The following is a 17,568-nucleotide window of genomic DNA, read 5'->3' on the forward strand; positions in this document are numbered from 1 at the left end:
TGCACTAAAAAGTATATACACACACACACCATACCATTAAATACTGAAGATGCATTACAATTTTACTAACATTTAATTTGCCTGTTTCTCTTCAAAGTACATACTACAATACATTATCAGTATTGGCCTACACCATGGCCTTCATATGTACATGTTCTGCCTGGTGCAGGTGTCCTGACAGTTTTCACTATATGGAAAATAAAATGCACACATCACAGTGCATTGAAATTCAGTTTGTGTAGTAAGCAATCCTTACATGTCATTTAAATATTCATGTTGACATACAGCTTTTAAGTAACACGCACAATAATCCACATCAAAACACCCCTAGGGCCACCTACAGATGATCAGCAGCAAAACCGCTTTGGGACAGTGAAGCATTTGTGCTTCACCGTGGTGAGAGGTGCTGCTTTGCCTACCGGCCACGCCACCTTGAGTGGTGTTGCACTGCTTGGATTTCAAACAGGTCTTGATGCAGCACTGCTTTAAACTTCATGATAAAAACGCTCATCTTTTGTATGTTGCACCTACCTTCAGTGAGCGAATTGCAAAACATGCTAGGCTGCCACCTGGTGGACATATTAGGTGCACGCATAGAGAGAGTAAGGCAAATTGAAAACATAATCAAGATGTAATTTCACTTTAAGGATCCAGCGAATCATGTCTTTGTGCACTTCCAAGTGAGGCGTGCACTGCAAGGTCTCTAAAAGAGCCAGGATGCTTGTAGTGTTGCCGGGGGGTTCACCGGGACCTGTGATACAGGTTTGAGACTTTCTATTGTGTGAGATGATGTACAAAACTTACGGGAGATTTTGAGGGTGAAGTTGAAAGTAACTTCATCGTCATCCCCAATGTTCTCTAGCTGTTGCTGCTCCTCCAGCAGAGCCATGCCTATCAAGTGCAGCACCTGTAGCAACACACACATACAGAATTGTGAACACTACTCAGTCATTAAAAAGTGATGCTCATGAACACAGCATAGCAAGTGGAATTTTGTTGAATTTACTACACTATCATGTCATTTTAACAAAACATCAAAACATTTACCCTCTGCAGCATGGACTCAGACCAGTGTCCTCCCTGGGCTCCATAGCCCACTGCAGCACAGCTCCCAGCATGCCAAGCAGCACGTCACACTGCAGAATGTTTCCCAAGCTGGCAAACAGTGGGCAGAATGGAGGCAGGGCTACGACACACACAGACACTCACACTTCAGCAATCTGCATTCAACTGACCAATCATTTTCAGATATGACTACAATCACTGAAGAAATAGCTTACCTGGGTCCTCTCCATTCTGTCTCTTAAGCTTTCGCTGAGCTTCCTCTGCCTGTATCCAAAATAAACAACATAAAAATTTAGAAAAACCATTAGTGCTCATGTGACTAAAGAGAATGACTAAATCTGCCAAAAGCAGCACACCACCTTAAGGACATCCCCAGCACTAACAGCCGAATCAAAATGCAAATGGATAAGTGCATATATTGAGCTTCCAAAGAGCATTTCCTCATTAGACCACTAGGCACTCAAACTGGTATTTTGTCATTTATGTGCTTTTCTTTATCAATCACACAATCTGACAGAGGCTCTGCACTTAAGAGAAGGAACTAAAGAATGAAGTAACACGTGAGTTGCAGACAGTTTTAGTTACTGCGTAGCAGGAGCTCGGGTACATGCTTTAAGTAGTGAATTATTATTTTAAAAAACTGTTTTCAGCATTGTAATGCTGTTCTCTCCAGGGAAGGGGTCACAATGTTAACGGATGTCTGCCCCAGAGACAATAACAGCACCGAGACTCTTCCCATAATGTCTAACCTGAAATCTTCCTGTAATGCTGCAGACCGAGGGGTCCTGGTCCATGCCACCATGGAGGACATTTTAAGCTCATTGTAAAACACTGATTTTGAGTTTCTTAAAGCATTCTGGTGTTCATTTGGAAGTATGCTTGGCTCTTTATCTTGTTGAAAGCCAAGTCTGAACCTCCTGGCAAAGGCAAGCTAAAAGGTTCTGGGCTAAAATGAAATTGCTCCACCTTCACCCCCTCTCTCTCTCTGCTTCAGCGGTTCAACCCCAGATACCAGGCAGAAATTACTTCATGTATACAGAGATCCCCAAACTATACACCGAAACCAGACCTCATTTCAGAACATCTCAAAGAAAAAACATTTTATGCCTACATATTTATTATATAACTATTTTGTAATTGCTTTTTTTATATTATGTGACTGTTGCCACTATTGTTTTTTATAATACTCAAGTGTTTAAACAAAGGAGTTAAAAGTATTATTTATTTATACACACCATGGTATCGTGTATTTTTGCTGGTATCAGTACCGACTACTAGATTTTTGGTATCGTGACATCCCTAGATTGGACATTCTATGTTTGAGTTATAACAACTTCCTTTTTCATGGTGAAACTTCTAAATCTGTGAGAGCGCCACGCCCATGGCGAGCAGCAAAAATTCAAAAGCTTCGCAATTTAGCATCGTCAATGCCTGTAGATGAGACTGACCGAACGTGATGCCGATCTGATGAAAGCTCCAGGAGGAGTATGTTAAAGTACAAGGCCTGAAAATGGCAAAAAACGGAGGAAAAAATTAAGAGAAAAATCAAAATGCTGACTTCCTGCTGAGTTTAGTTTTGCCACACCTAAGTTAAATGACCAAATAAACATAATTTTGCCATACTTTAACAAGTGTGTGAAATAATAGTTTGAGCATTCCAATGATGTCAAATGTGCATTTAAAACATAGGGGGCGCTATGGAGCCTATGAGGCACAACTATGATAAAATGCAACATCACATCAATTAATGTCGTAAGACAAATGCATCTGCAAAGTTTCATGGATTTTCAGCCATGTTAAGTCTCTCAAAACACCATGGGAAACTTTTAAAATCCAACATTTCATCCAACATGACCAACTTCCTGTTGGGTGGAGTCAGATACAACCATGTGAACCTTGATGAACTTTGAGAGCAATGACTATGGTACATCACGTGCACATCGGAGCAACTTCATCCTGACCATCGCCTACATTCGGGGGTGCTATGGAGCTCCTCGACCATGCCCTACGTAACTTAAATTTTCACCAGTGCTGGCGCGTTTGCCAATTTTCGTGAGTTTTCGAGTATGTTTAGGCACTTAAAAACCACAGGAATGCATGAAAAAATTAATAATAATTAAAAAAAGGAGCAGATCCAATAGGGCTTCGCAGCAGCGGGCCCTAAAAAGCAGTATAAAGCACCAACAGAAGACACAGAAGCACAAAAGAGCAAAGGCAAGTAAGGATAATTACAGAAACGGTTACATTACAGAGATCCCCACAATGTGATCCATGACCACAGTAACATGACAAGAAGCTTCACCTCAGACCAGTCACCAATTGTTGTAGGAAGGTGAAAGTGGCTGCCTTAAAATATTTTTACCTCAAAGTGATTTGTAAACACACACACACACACACACACACACACACACACACACACACACACAGTGGAAATGGTGCAGCAGAAGTCATGCACCTATTTATTTATTTTTTTGTGGGGGCTGATACTTTGTACCAGATGCATCATCTTTTATAATTGTGATTAATGGTCCATTAGAGAAGAAAAAATCCATTCCATTCTTTGATTACTTATTTGTCATACAGTGAATATTCACACTTTAAGGCCATGTGGAACAATTTCCAAAATGCATTTAAATGGGGTAAATTGTGTACATTGAACCGAGAGTACTAGACATGTTTGCTAAAAGCAACACAAAGGCTTTATTCACACTGCAGGAATTTTATATTGTGTGTTTAGATTTTTTCTTTTAGACAGACTGTTCAACTGCAAATTTGTTCTGGTGAATGACAGGCATTCAAAATCTTTCTGCAGAACTCTGTTGAAGATTCTGTACATCAGAGATTCATCTGAACTTCAACAAAACATTTCACATTTATAGAGTTTTGTCTACGTTCATCAAGTAATCACATTTATAAGTTTATTTATTAATCACGACAGCTCTACTGTGCACGTCTATTACACAACTATCAGTGCTGTTCTGCTGGATGTCGGCTCATTTCTGGAGCAGAACAAACTAAAGTTCATTAGACTTACCTCTTGATCAATGCGGGTCATCACATGTTGGATTTCGGGTATTTCACTGCCTCTCGGTGTTGTACAACTGCAGGAGCCGTGGGAGGTGCTGATCAAGCCCTTCAAACAATGCCTTCTTTAAGTCAGGTGACACAAGCCTGCACAACTCAAACACAACCTGTTGAAGAGAACCAAATTTAAAATAGTTAAGAGACAAATCTCCACCATTCTGAAAGCATAAAGTACGTATTCATGTGTAAGCAAACATTTGTTTTATCTATGGAAAATAAATGAACATTAGAAGAGATTTACTTGTCTCTGACTGAACAAAGCAGGCCATATTAAACTGGGTTAAATATACAAATCCACACAGTTCACCAGTCCAATAGAATCTGTACAACACGTTAGCAATACTTCTGCTATGTTTAGACCCAGAAAATATAAAATACTTACTTTAGTATGAAATTTCTGTCGAGTGTCTACCATGGGGTCGGGATTTACGGTCTGTGAACACGTGCTGATTACACGTGCAGGAAAAGCAACCCACACGTGCAACCCTGACCGAGTGAGAACGACTCAAACGATTCAAGAAGAGGATTCTGAATCGGTTCATTTAAAGAATCATTACCAAAGCCGCTTATCTTACTTCGATGGTTTGATAACAACAGCCCGTCTTACAGAGTGCTGCAGGAATGAGTCGTGAAACCCAGAAACGATTCAGCGTATTAGCACTTCCGTCAATGGGGTTTTGGGTTAAATGCCGGAAATAAGGTCTGTGGTGAACACAAGCTCAAGATGTTTTTACGTTTATCTCGACACACAGCCTAGTGAGAGACCTTTTATTATTTTAAGGGACATTTCCTGAAGAAAATGTGAGTGGTGCTTGTTGTGGCAAAATTTGGATCGGGTGCCAATACTTTTGAGAGCTGCCCGTGAAGGGCGCCAATACTTTTGAGAGCCGACACTAAGGGCACCAATAGTTTTGAGAGCCGGACGCGTAGGGCGCCAATACATTTGAGAGCCGGCCGCGTAGGGCGGCGATAGATTTGAGAGCCGGCCGCATAGGGCGCCAATAGATTTGAGAGGCGGACGCGCAGGGCGCCAATACTTTTGAGAGGCGGAGATCTAAAAATAGTAGTGACACACAAGCTTGGTCGCAGTCGTGTTGATTAAGGAAAGCTACAAGGTTACAGATGTGAGGTTCTGACCTTTACGGTACAGTGAGGATGAGCAGAACATCTACACAGCATGGAGCTGTGAATAGACTCAGTGTCTGTGGACTCGTGTACACACAGTTTGGTGAGATTATGCTACAGGAACAGTCAAAATACACCATGGCCTTGAATGTTTTGGCCCCGTCGTAAACACTGAACAATCACAACTACTCTGTTGAGAGCGAGAAATGACCTCACAGAGTGCTGCGTGTTGACGTCCATTTTATATAGTTACTGTTTCTGATAGAAAATCGATCTCCCTCGCGCGCTCTCAATACTGCACTGTAACAGTGTGGGACAGAGACCCAAACAGCAAGGTGAAAATGATCTCTCTGCAAAACATGCGTAAAAGTCGTTTAAACAGATTACACAGGGTCTCTTTCTCCTGCAAGGGGTATGTCAACTTCCGACCAGAACTATATACCCACCCAGCTACCAACACGCACACACACACGCGTGCACACACACTAATTCAGCCACTTAAAAACAGCAAGGACTTTTATAAACAATTAAAAATAGACTATAATATGAACATTTTAACAAATTAATAATAGCGCAAAAAACACACCAGTTAAAACACTGTAAATACCCTCCTTTATCAAAAGTCTGCTCTTGCGCCCACACTCTCGATCTGATGCCAGCTGGAGCCGCCTCTTCATGGTCCCCTCGACCTCCATCTCTGCAGCTTTAGCCGTGAAGAGGTTTCTATGAACTGCAGCTTTGGAATAAAGCAACACATATCGTAAGGTCATTATGAATCTTAAGCATTAATTACACTTATACCATGGTCAGTGTGAATACTGGATCCTGATTGGCTGGAAGGTGTGCATTATAACTGTTTATTATTATTAAAGTCCATGGGTGTTTATTTTTTGTTCTTCTGTTTTTCTTTTGTCTTTGTAATTCACTCACAATCTGTTTAAAGACCCTCTCAGCGGGGATATGACACTGATTATTAATCAATTTACACCTTGTTTTCCAGATTTTATAGTTAACGGTGCATATAACAAACCAGTAAGAGTATTTTTCTTTTTTTTGGATAAAAAAAAACAAAAAAACACTGTCCTTATAAAACCTTTCTAAAAAGCAACTAACTGCGCATGCTCCACAAATCTAAGATATCATATAGACATGAATAATTAATTGTGCAAAGAAGACTGGTCTGTTTTGAATGATAAAAGGTAAAATCCCACCTAAGATGAGTTCACTGTGAAGAAAGGTATAAAAGGGGCTTGTGTGTGTTTGTATATTTTAGAGTTTCTGCAGTGAATCACTTTATTGTTTCAATAAAGTTTGATAATTTTTTGCTATCTACAAACCCTCTGTCTCTGAAGTTTTATTTTAACTTAGGCTGGAAAGATTTTTTCCATGACATTTTGAGGGCTGAAAAGTGCTTCTTCTAGCCAGAGACCCCTGTAATTGTAAGGATATATTCCACAACCCCCCTACAGGCCATGAGACAATAGTCATTCTAGTTAAAGGAGATGAAACAGACCAGCCTTATAGCATACACACATCACCTATTGATGATGTGAAAAGATCTCGGGAGAGGTTTCAGACAGCACTAGACTGCTCAGTGAGGCGATATAACAGCTGCACTGCTGCCACCTAGTGGATACTAATGTCCACCACCTCATTTAAAATGTCAATAAACTATCATTTGTATGTTTATAATTACATAAACTGTTCACATACGACTGAACATAAGTATTAGTACTTAGTGTGTATGTAGTCTACTATAACTGTACCATACATTTCTGTCCCAAAAAAACATTCAGAGTACACTCCACTTTGCCCACTTTTTAGTGGATTTTAGGATTATGTTCTTAAAACAGCTTTGCCTTTCATTAATAAAAATAATAAATAAATAAATAAGCTTGTTTTTAAGCATGACACTTCCAAATTCACTCTGATTAAATAATTACTTTAAATAGAAAACGTATTTTCCCTGTACTTTAGAGACATTGTACTGTTCGTGAAGAACAAACACGATCTCATGATGGAAATCATCAACTTTTGAGATTATACTTGGGGGAAATCCTATATAAGGATTTTTTTTATAAAAAAAAAAAAAAAAAAAAACGTTTTGTGTGTGTAATTTAATTATTTACAGCCAAAGCCTCCAAGAAAATACATCCTAAAGAGGTGTGTGTTGCCAACAGAGAAGAAGCGCTATGATCGTCCAAACAAAAGTGAACTGAAAAAAACAGATCGTGTTGGAAGGTAAGCTTTTTGGACAAACACTACCAATATGCTCATGTCTGTAAGTGTTTTGACCATATATTGGTCATATCTTTAAAAAGTCCTTTTCCTCTCACTCAGGTATTTCTTCTACCAGAAGGAGTGGGGGAGGTTTCATTTCCCTGGAGAGAAACGTAAAAAGCTACACTCGTCCACCCAGGTACCGTTACTCTTTTTGTTTCTTACAGTGTCATGTGACTAATACACTTGTTTTTTCAATCTTCACGAAAAATTTGCCTACTAGCCTCCGCCTGTAAGTTACATCAGATGATTCATATTTGTATGAAGGATTTTTTTTTAATCGCATGCATTTTTATAAAAATTACGTTTTGTGTGTGTAATTTAATTATTTACAGCCAAAGCCTCTGAGAAAATACGTCCCAAACACGTATGTGGTGCCGACAGAGAAGAAGTGCTATGATTTAACGTGGGAAATCCGACATGACTTGACAAACAGCATCATTCCTGCAAAAATAACCTACATGAAACATGACATAAGCAAATGACTTTAACGTTCATGTCACGTGAATTTTTAAGATTTTTATCTAATAATGCAGGTAGGCTGCACGATTATGGCCAAAATGATAATCACGATTATTTTGATCAATATTGAGATCTCGATTATTGATCACGATTATTGATTGATTTTAGGGACAACATATTTTTATTGCACTTTCACATTAAATGAACAGACCGCTGCTTTCACCTCCATGTTGTGCTACATTCCTGCTAATGTACAAATCTTTAACAGTGTTTACAGGAGGAGAGACGCAAGACAATTTCTTTCTAATTACAAAAATTTAGGAGCACAGTTGAAGTTTAGGGTTTTTTTTTGTTTTTTTAAACATTTTTTCTTTTCTTTTTTAGAGATGGTAACATTAATGTGCCACAATATAAGTAAATATAAGTAGGCATGTGAAAACTTGAGCTGGTCAGTTATGACAGAATTTAGGAACATAGTGTGATCCATGACACATTAATTTACCTTCTGATAAACTAAATCTAATATTTTCAGTTCATTTTACAGACTGTATGCACAAAACAACCGTTAACCTGTTCACCTTGTAAACAAATACAATACACCTCAATGCTCAGTGTTTGAAGTCTGCTCCTCTTAAATATATTTAAAGCTACACTATTTCCACATTTCCACTGTCATGGTTCTGGGCTGGAGTCAGTTCTCGAACCGCTCTGTGTGTATTGTGTAGATATCTGAATAATCTCATATAGGATGTGATTGGGTGAGTTCATTTACCCGTCAGATGCAGAGCGCTTTAGTCTAATGGTGTTCATTACTGATGCTCCGATCAGGATTTTTACAGCTGAAACCGGTCCAGATACCAATCTTTTCTTGTTTAAGCTTTAAATCAGGAGGTCATAAACAGTTAAATGTTCTCTCTCTGCTCATGGTCACTGTTAACTGAATTAAAATAATAGCAATGAGAAATACTGTTGGTTAATTGATAAATATACAGCATAAAATATTTATTTTTAAATATCTTAAACAATAAAGAGTCCTAATTAAAAGAAGACTAACACAAAATTGATCCATATTAGGAAAAAGGCTAACAGCTTTCTAAGGAAATAGCAAAACCAAGATTAATGTCAAACAGGATAGCTCAACACACACACACTTTTATTTCACATTATTTAAAAGGAATTTAAGTGTTATTTACCATAATTATGAACACAAGTTGTTGAGTTGACAATCATTTTAAAATTCCGTTGCTCCATTTAGATTTTCTCCAGTAGAATACAGCCTTTTAAACCAGGAAAAATTACTCATTTTAAGTCGTATAACATTTGTAATAACTAAAAGTCTTTCCTCCCCACAAGGGAGTTTTAGGAAACTATCAGCTTTTAAACGTCTGTAGGTTACTGTATTTGTCTGTGTTTGAGCGCCATCTGGAGGACAGATGCCATTTTGAATTGAAACTCATGCCATCTTCTAATTGTCAAAGAGGAAAATGTAGCACCGATGTTCATCTCACTACCCAAACTGAACTGGTATTCTTCCACTGAAAATAGTACCGTGTCTTATGTTCAAAAGTTTTATTGTACTTTTATTTGCCTTTTGTTTTTTAAATATCAGTCCATATAATATGAAATAACAATTTACATTTTAAAATAAAACTAAATTTTAAATTTGATTTAGCGCGGGTTGATACAGCGCGAGGGAGGTTTTTTCAAACTGCGCTTTCCTCAGGAGAATACAGTCACAGTAAGGATGTTTAAGCAAAATTTTATATTTATTTTTATAGTTCTGTTTAGAATTGTGTTCTTGTTTGTAAACTAATGCTAGTTAAATCGTTTGTAATAAGTAACGAGCAAATGCCAGCCGGTTTTATTCAGATAATTAGCCTTATCTAAATTATAATAATCGAATTGTTCAACAAGTTTTGTACATGAAAAACGTATTAAAAGTGCTTTGAGTATGGAAATTCTATGAATTACATTAAAAAAAACCCTTTTGGTCGTAAACGCCTCGTTTTTTTTGCCCCCCACCATGCTTAGCATGACGGTTCCACATAACGTTTTTTTTTTTGTCTTAACACACACAAAATTTGTATTCAATGTTCTTAATGTATTCCCAAGACGAGCTTAACTCTTCTTTATGCAAAAAAAACAACTATTTAATCGACACTTCTTCATTTAAAAACAATGTTTTTGTTAACAAGAAAAAGCGCTAACCGTCACTGCACGAGGCAGTCAGCACTGTGTGGTGCGTGATCATGTTTGACCTTCACAAACTGGGACAAGTTTGCATTCATTGTTGTTATTTTAGTGTATATATATTCATAGATAAACTTTTCTGTTCACTTATAGTTTTGTGGAAAAAAAATTAACTGGACCATGTCCGGATGTCGATCCAGATCCAGATCCCGTGCGCAAGGACCGCCTCCGCAAGAACCACCTGCGCAGGACCCGATCAAGCAACTCCTCAATAACGCCACTGTTTTGTTCGGGTAACGTCTGAACTTATTCACTCTTATTCTCTGTCTCTCTGCACGTTCATTACGCACCTGTTTGACTGACTGTGTTTAACGTGCAGCGCAGCACAAACAGTAAGACAACTAACTCAAGCACGCTTAGCTGCGCTGAATGCTCCAGCAGATCCAGCAGCTGGCCAAGATTAGAGCGGAGGGAGCCAAAGTGACTCTTGAGCAGAATGTACTACACTGAAATACTTCAAGCTGCTTTCACACCTTACCAGCCCCTGCCCCGGTCAGAGTAACTCTTCTGCACTGTAGCTTTGTAGATAGAAGTTGTTTTAGTTCGAGATGGTGTCGTAACCCTCAGGTTCGAGTTTAAAGCAGAAGAAGTGTTACAGGAACTTGTCATTAATCTCTCACTAGCTGCGTTTACATGGACAACAATAATCCACTCTTGATCCGATTAAGACCATACGCTAATTAAGAAACTACCATGTAAACAGCAATTTTTTACCTTAATCTAATTAAGGTCATAATCGAAGTAAGCAATAATCTAATTAAGACAGGTGGAGTACTCCTGTTTTAGTGGCATTATGGACGTGTATTACACACATGTAAACACCTTAATCACACTATGAACGTCGTGTGAGTTTTCACCGCATTTTGTGACAGGACACGATCACACACAGCAGTTTTACGGCGAACAAGAGAGCTCGGCTGTGTCCCAAATCGCAGACTTTCCTACTATAGGCCTGTAATGGGGAAAAATACATGTATCTCGGCTACTATATAGACGGTAACTACGCGATTAGGGACACAGCCCACGGCTTCAAGCAGTTGTGTATTAGCATGTACAGCATGACAAATAATTAACTGCACTTAAAGCGTTCGTTAAAAAAATAAAAAATTAAATAAAAACACCCAAAACTGTATACGGTTCCATAACGAAGACCAACTGTATGTCGATATGTGAAATTCTGGAGGGACGTCGGATGGCGTGGCGCAGTGACGTAATGATGCGGGCTGTTAATCTAATTATGTTCTAAAACATGTAAAACGGGAACATGACAGGAGTATTCTAAAAGCGACTCATGTAAACACCTTAATCACATTATTACCTTACTCAGAGTAAGGTCAATAATTAGATTACTGCTGTCCATGTAAACGTAGTCACTGTGACCCGAAAGCTGCTTGTTGGATGTTTAATGTAAGATTAGAAAGTTCAGCTGGTTTATCTCCTCTCAGGTGTGTGTAAAACAGAACCTTGCTGTGTCCTTGCAGCGTGTGATTTCTATTTCGTCTGTGTCTTTTCAGAACAAGGTGGAAGACGTCACCAAAAGCTTTGTGATGAGCTGAATTTTTTTTTTTTTTGTTAAATAAAAAGTTTCCTTGAACAACCAACACCTGCCTGACTGTACGAGTATTTACATGAACCAGCCGCAGAAAATTATGCAAATTAATAAACAGTGTGTGATTTCTATTTCGTCTGTGTGTTTTCAGATGAAGGACGTGGAAGACGTCACCAAGTTGTGTGAAGAGCTTGTGATGTTTGTTTGTGTTTCTTGATATTGCTGAAGTGAATAAATTAAAAAACTTTTACTCTGTAACACTGACTTCTTGACTGACTGTGCCGATGATGCCAAACACGCCACGCTGAACTCCTGAGCCTGAACGAACACACACACACACACACACACACACACATACACACACACACACACACTCCCCTCAGTATATACGCTTCTGGTACACACTATTTTGGATTAACTACGTGTTGTTGGAGATTAAGTGTTTAATGTTTACAGCCTAAATTGTTGCCATGGAGACAATACCTGAAAGGGCAGAGCTTGCCGGTCAGCAGGAAGTTCCAGAGAGTTACATGGCATTTTGGAAGTGTTTCCAAAGTCCACAAAGAACACCTGTACACACACACACACACGTGTACACTCAATGTGCAGTTTTCCTGTAACCACTCCATGCTCCATCACGGATTCGCTTTAGTAGGTGTACGTGTGTGTGTGTACAGATGTTACCTCCACATTACTCCCCATGACATGCAGTATTTTGGCTCTGTAGTAGTTCCCAGGTTTGGTGTGAGTTTCAGAGAAAGGGGCAAGACAGAAGATTTGGATAAAGTGAGACAGGAAGTGGGCAGAGCGCCCGTGTATTAACGGCCACTGTCAGCCACCCCTGTTTCTCCAGACTTGCCTCGTGAGCCTGGAAACCCCAGAAATGCCCCACTTCGATGACCTACACACACACACACACACACACACACACACACACACACACACATCCAGTTAGTGCACACACACACAGAGACAGACACACACACATTAAAATCCTGTTAGTGCGCACACACACACACACAGACACAGGAGCCACTGCTTTTTTTTTTTTTTAAATTTGTGCACTGAAAGTGAAAGAGGCGGAACAGACACCTCGGTGATATTGACGATAAAGACAGGGTTAGACGGAAGATTCTCAATGGAGCTGCTCAGAACCCCGACAGGGCTCACTGACCGATTCTGAATATCCACATTCACCCTGAGAGAGAGACACACACACACACACAGTGAGTGAGAGAGACACAGAGAGAGAGACCTGTAACAGAACAGCACTAATGTACAGAACATCATCTAAACATCACACTGTCTAGGGGATGTGGTCACATGACTACTCTCACTTAAAATGTAACTATGACTCATCTGATGATGCTCGTTGCAGTGTGTGTGTGTGTGTGTGTGTGTATGTGTACCGTGTATATCTGAGGTGTGAGATACACTACCCCCCTGCCCAAGTCTCCACCTCTCCAGCGGGTTAAACGTTGAGATGGAGAGGAAGTCTCTGCTGCGTGAGGAGGAGAGACAGAGAGACCTCTGGGAGAACGCCAGAACCTCTCATTGACGAGCGGTAGAACTCTACATAGGCCCTGATACACACAGACCCACAATACATGTTTATAGAAAATCACAATTAAACACACACACACACAGTGGTGTCACACACTCCTGGAGCTGTCAAAGGAGATGGATTTGACTTAATCACAGTGTCTGAAGAGAGACTGGAGCTGTTTATAGTAGAGGAATGCAAATGGAGGGAGATTACACACCTGAGAGAGAGAGAGAGAGAGAGAGAGAGAGAGAGAGAGAGGGAGGGAGAAATATTATTAATAATAATAATAATAATAATAATAATAATAATAATAATAATCCCCTAGTTAAATGGAAGCTGACTGAATACCACTATGGTGGTCCTGGGGTCGTTTCCATAGAGTTCCTTGGAGGCGAGCTCCTCGTCCACAGTTCCCTGGAGGAAGCAGTTCGGATAAAATGCGCCTGCAATCACCACCTGAACAACGGAAACATCACTGATACTTAATAATTATTATTTATTTTCTGCAGGAGTAAGTTACACTTCTTGGACTTTGTCGTCATGGTGACAATTTTAAACTCTGCATTTGCAATTTTACTTTGGATGCTTGTGCTTCTAAGGCTGCGAATTATGACTAATATTTATATTTACTGTATATCAGGGGTGCACACACTTTTTTGACTTGCAAGCTACTTTTAACATGATCAGTCAAAGAGATCTACCTACACTAAAAATGCGAAACATATTTATTTATATATACACTGCGTATACTTATATATATATATATATATATATATACACACACACACACACACACACAATATATGTTCATGTACCTTGCATAACTGAATGAACCCTTATGGGACGCTACAATTCAGTACATTTTTGGTCATTACCTTACTCTGACGACGTGCACTGAATAGAATCAGCCAGGGTTGCATAGTCCGGACAGTAGCTGCTGGTAGCCAGCCTCAAGCAGGCCTCCAAATGATGATCAGTCATTGTGGAACGGTATTTGGACTTAATGATCTTCATGAGGGAAAAGGCTGACTCACATAAATAAGTAGAGCCAAATAATGCAGTCAAGGAGGTGGCACATTTCCTCATGTTGGGGTACTTTTCCCCTGTGAGTAAGTTCCAGAACTGTCCATGAGTTCAACTGCGCACAAGCCTTCCGCTGTGTCTCCAACTCTGATGCGAGGTTTTGGAAGTTCCCAAAAACATGGCGCTGCAGCTTTGAGAACAGAGGTTGCATTTTCCGTTTAAAGGCATTAACTGCCTTTAATTTTTGTCTTTTCCTTGCAGCTCCAAATTAAGTTGGTCAGATCGGTTAAAAATGCTCGGTTAAAAAAAGTCCAGCAGCAACTGATCATCATTGACTTGGGTGTATTCTGCATGTTTGACAGCAAAAAGAAACTCGCTTATCTCCGGACAGAGCTCTCGAAATCTCTGCAGGAATTTACCCCTACTAAGCCATCTCACGTCAGTGTGTAGCAGGAGCCGATTGGTCGCAGTCTGCCTTCTCCAGATGTGCACGGAACAGCCGTCTTTGAAGTGATCTAGCACGTATAGAACAGGCGATCTTTGTTGCCACATCCATGATCTCTTTCATGTTTAGCATTCTTGCGCATAAGGCTTGTTGGTGTATTATGCAGTGGTAGTTAAGGAAGTCAGGGAAAGCATCGTCTTCCCTGCACTCGGCAATGAATCCATTTGTGCTGCTCAACCATTGACATATCAATTTGCACACTGGGAGCTGGGTTTTGTCAATGAAGTCTTTAAAAGACTGAAAAATGTCCTCTCCCCGCGATTTCGCTCGCTAGCCTTTAGCACTGGTGCGCTTGATCGCACACGTGTGGTGAGAGAAAAGACGAGATCTCAGACTGGCTGCCCTGTACGTCAACTAACATCTTTTTTTTTTAAAGCCGATCTAATCGCACTTCCTTTGCGATCGACCAGTCGATCGCAATCAACATATTGGGCACCGCTGCTGTATATATTTTGACCTGAAGAAAAAAGCCTCTTTATACACATATGCTGTTAAACTACACCTGTTCCACTCGTGTATGTGTGTGTGTGTGTGTGTGTGTGTGTGTGTGTGTGTGTTACCTGCACTATGAATTTCTGTGTGTGCGTGCTGGTGTAGTCAGAGGGAGAAGTTTCGCTGATGTGCATGTTGAATTGTGACACTCAATTCTTCAGATCCTCAAACAACTCGGCCACCTGTAACACACACACACCAGAAATGATAGTTAGGGATCTGTGTCAAGAAGTGTGTGTATAGATGTGTGCGAGTGAGTGAGAGAGTGAGAGTCATAACCTCTTGTATCCGTTTGATCTGAATGCAGTTCTCTTTGCCCCACTCCAGCTCATCCTAAAACACACACACACATCAGTATCACTTTATTTATTTCTATAATCCAACACGTTATAATTCAACATAACTGTCACGATCTCCTGCCTCCCATACGCTGTATACCGGTTTAATCTATTTCCTTATTTGGTCAGTGCTTCCTGTTCTTATTACGATGTCCTCTCTCTGACTGGTTCCTATTTCTTAAACTGTGCACTCTATCTGTACACTACACACTTGACCATCTAACACCTGGATATTTGAAGAGCATACAAACACACACACACACACACACACACACAACCTGCGTGAAGTTGGACCCCCCACCAACACAAAACATCGGCAGAATAGTTTGTGCTGGTTTGTGCCGTAAAAATTTTCGTTTGTGCTGCTTCAGTTCTGGAGATATTAAAAGAATATTTATAGGTCATTCTGGGGTCACTCAAACCCCCCACATGCTCCAAATTCACCCCAAATGGTCTCAATAATAATAATAATAATAATAATAATAATAATAATAATAATAATAATAATAATTCAAAAGAAGAGAACTATAGCGCCTTAACCCACACTGCGCATGCGCGAAGCCAGATGACTCAACCATTAAAATAGTAAAAGAGCTCTAATTAGCCAGTGAAGGTAAATGTCGTTCTGCCACGTCCACTTATAAAAGTAAATCATGCAATATTCTCAGACGGGGCAGTTATTGACAGAGTGAATTCATCGTTTTAAATAGAATCAAAAATAACATCGACCTATTTGCTAATCTCATTTCGATTAGCTTGCTCATTAATTACACTGCGCATGCGTGGACTGGACTGCCTCCTCAAAAGCTAGCACCGCTAGCATATTTGTATAATATTAACATTAATATTGAACCAGAGGAGTGAATAAAAAAAGTTATAAAATGTTATTTCTCACTTCTCCTCCTCTTGTTCTTCTTCTCCGTGAGGGTGTGAGTTATCTTTGGTCGGTTCCTCGGTGATTCGGTCATTAGTGAATCGAGCTCTGAGAGTGAATCAGTGCGCCGTCTCCGCCTGCTTCATACTGATACACCTGAATCACAGGTGTTAACACCGTTAACTACACACATACACACAATACAGCAAAAAACAGAACGGGTTCGGTTACACAGAACCGAATAAACTCACTTTAGTTTGGGTCCAAACGGGCCAGAATTAACATTAACAACGGTTTCTACTCCTCACTTCGACTTCTCGCGCTCGTGGTGACGTCACCAACGTAACGGACGTTGACGTAAATTTGAATCTTTGAGGAGAAAATAAAATAAAATAAACCCAAATATTATTTCATAAAAAGCTCCATTATTCTCTTCTTCTTAAACACGATTGAGGATAATATATACAAATACATAAAAAAAAACAGCTTTATCATTATTTTAAATCAAATCCACTTTAAAAGTGCTCCTTTCTAATTACATTTTAATTAAAAATATACTTCGTCTTACTCTTGTTTACTTTAATTTTTTTCATTAATATTTAATTCATCGATGATTGTAGACGTGTTGAGGTTTCACGTTCTTTGTGCTTTATCATCATAAATATACACTTTGTTTAAATTTTTGAGTTTGGACACAAAATGTAAACATTCCTCATGAATCCAGAACATTCATTTGTTTATTATTTAGAAAGTAATAATTAAACAGGTGAATAAAATGATCAGATTAATCACTTGCAACATTTAGGATATGAATTTCTTGTATTGAGAGAGGTTTTTATTTATACACAGATATAAATAGATGTTGTTTATTTGTAGTTTTCATATTTGACTCAGTACATTACACTACATTTATTTAATCAACTATTTATCAAGTTTTTTTAAAAAAAAAAATTTAACTGAATGATTGTTCAAGAT

The 17,568-nt window shown here is 39.3% G+C and overlaps 1 long non-coding RNA gene across 9 annotated transcripts; it reads right to left on the bottom strand.

Annotated features, from left to right (window-relative positions):
• Positions 1–155: 155 nt before the first annotated feature.
• Positions 156–16,918, bottom strand: LOC128630175 (uncharacterized). 9 transcript variants are annotated; one of them, XR_008394536.1, is made up of 16 exons: positions 16,845–16,918; positions 16,615–16,749; positions 15,661–15,714; positions 15,450–15,563; positions 13,710–13,817; positions 13,255–13,578; positions 12,908–13,013; positions 12,500–12,716; positions 12,299–12,385; positions 12,081–12,133; positions 4,532–6,010; positions 4,100–4,256; positions 1,281–1,329; positions 1,048–1,186; positions 805–907; positions 156–751 (listed from the first exon to the last, which is right to left on the bottom strand). It is a non-coding gene; the product is annotated as an uncharacterized LOC128630175 (long non-coding RNA). The 9 variants fall into 9 exon arrangements; XR_008394534.1 differs by having other exon boundaries at positions 5,882–6,010; positions 13,225–13,578; XR_008394530.1 differs by having other exon boundaries at positions 5,861–6,010; positions 13,225–13,578.
• Between the last annotated feature and the right edge of the window lie 650 nt (positions 16,919–17,568).

Source organism: Ictalurus punctatus, unplaced genomic scaffold (assembly GCF_001660625.3).
Source record: "Ictalurus punctatus breed USDA103 unplaced genomic scaffold, Coco_2.0 Super-Scaffold_100046, whole genome shotgun sequence".
NCBI lineage: Eukaryota > Metazoa > Chordata > Actinopteri > Siluriformes > Ictaluridae > Ictalurus > Ictalurus punctatus.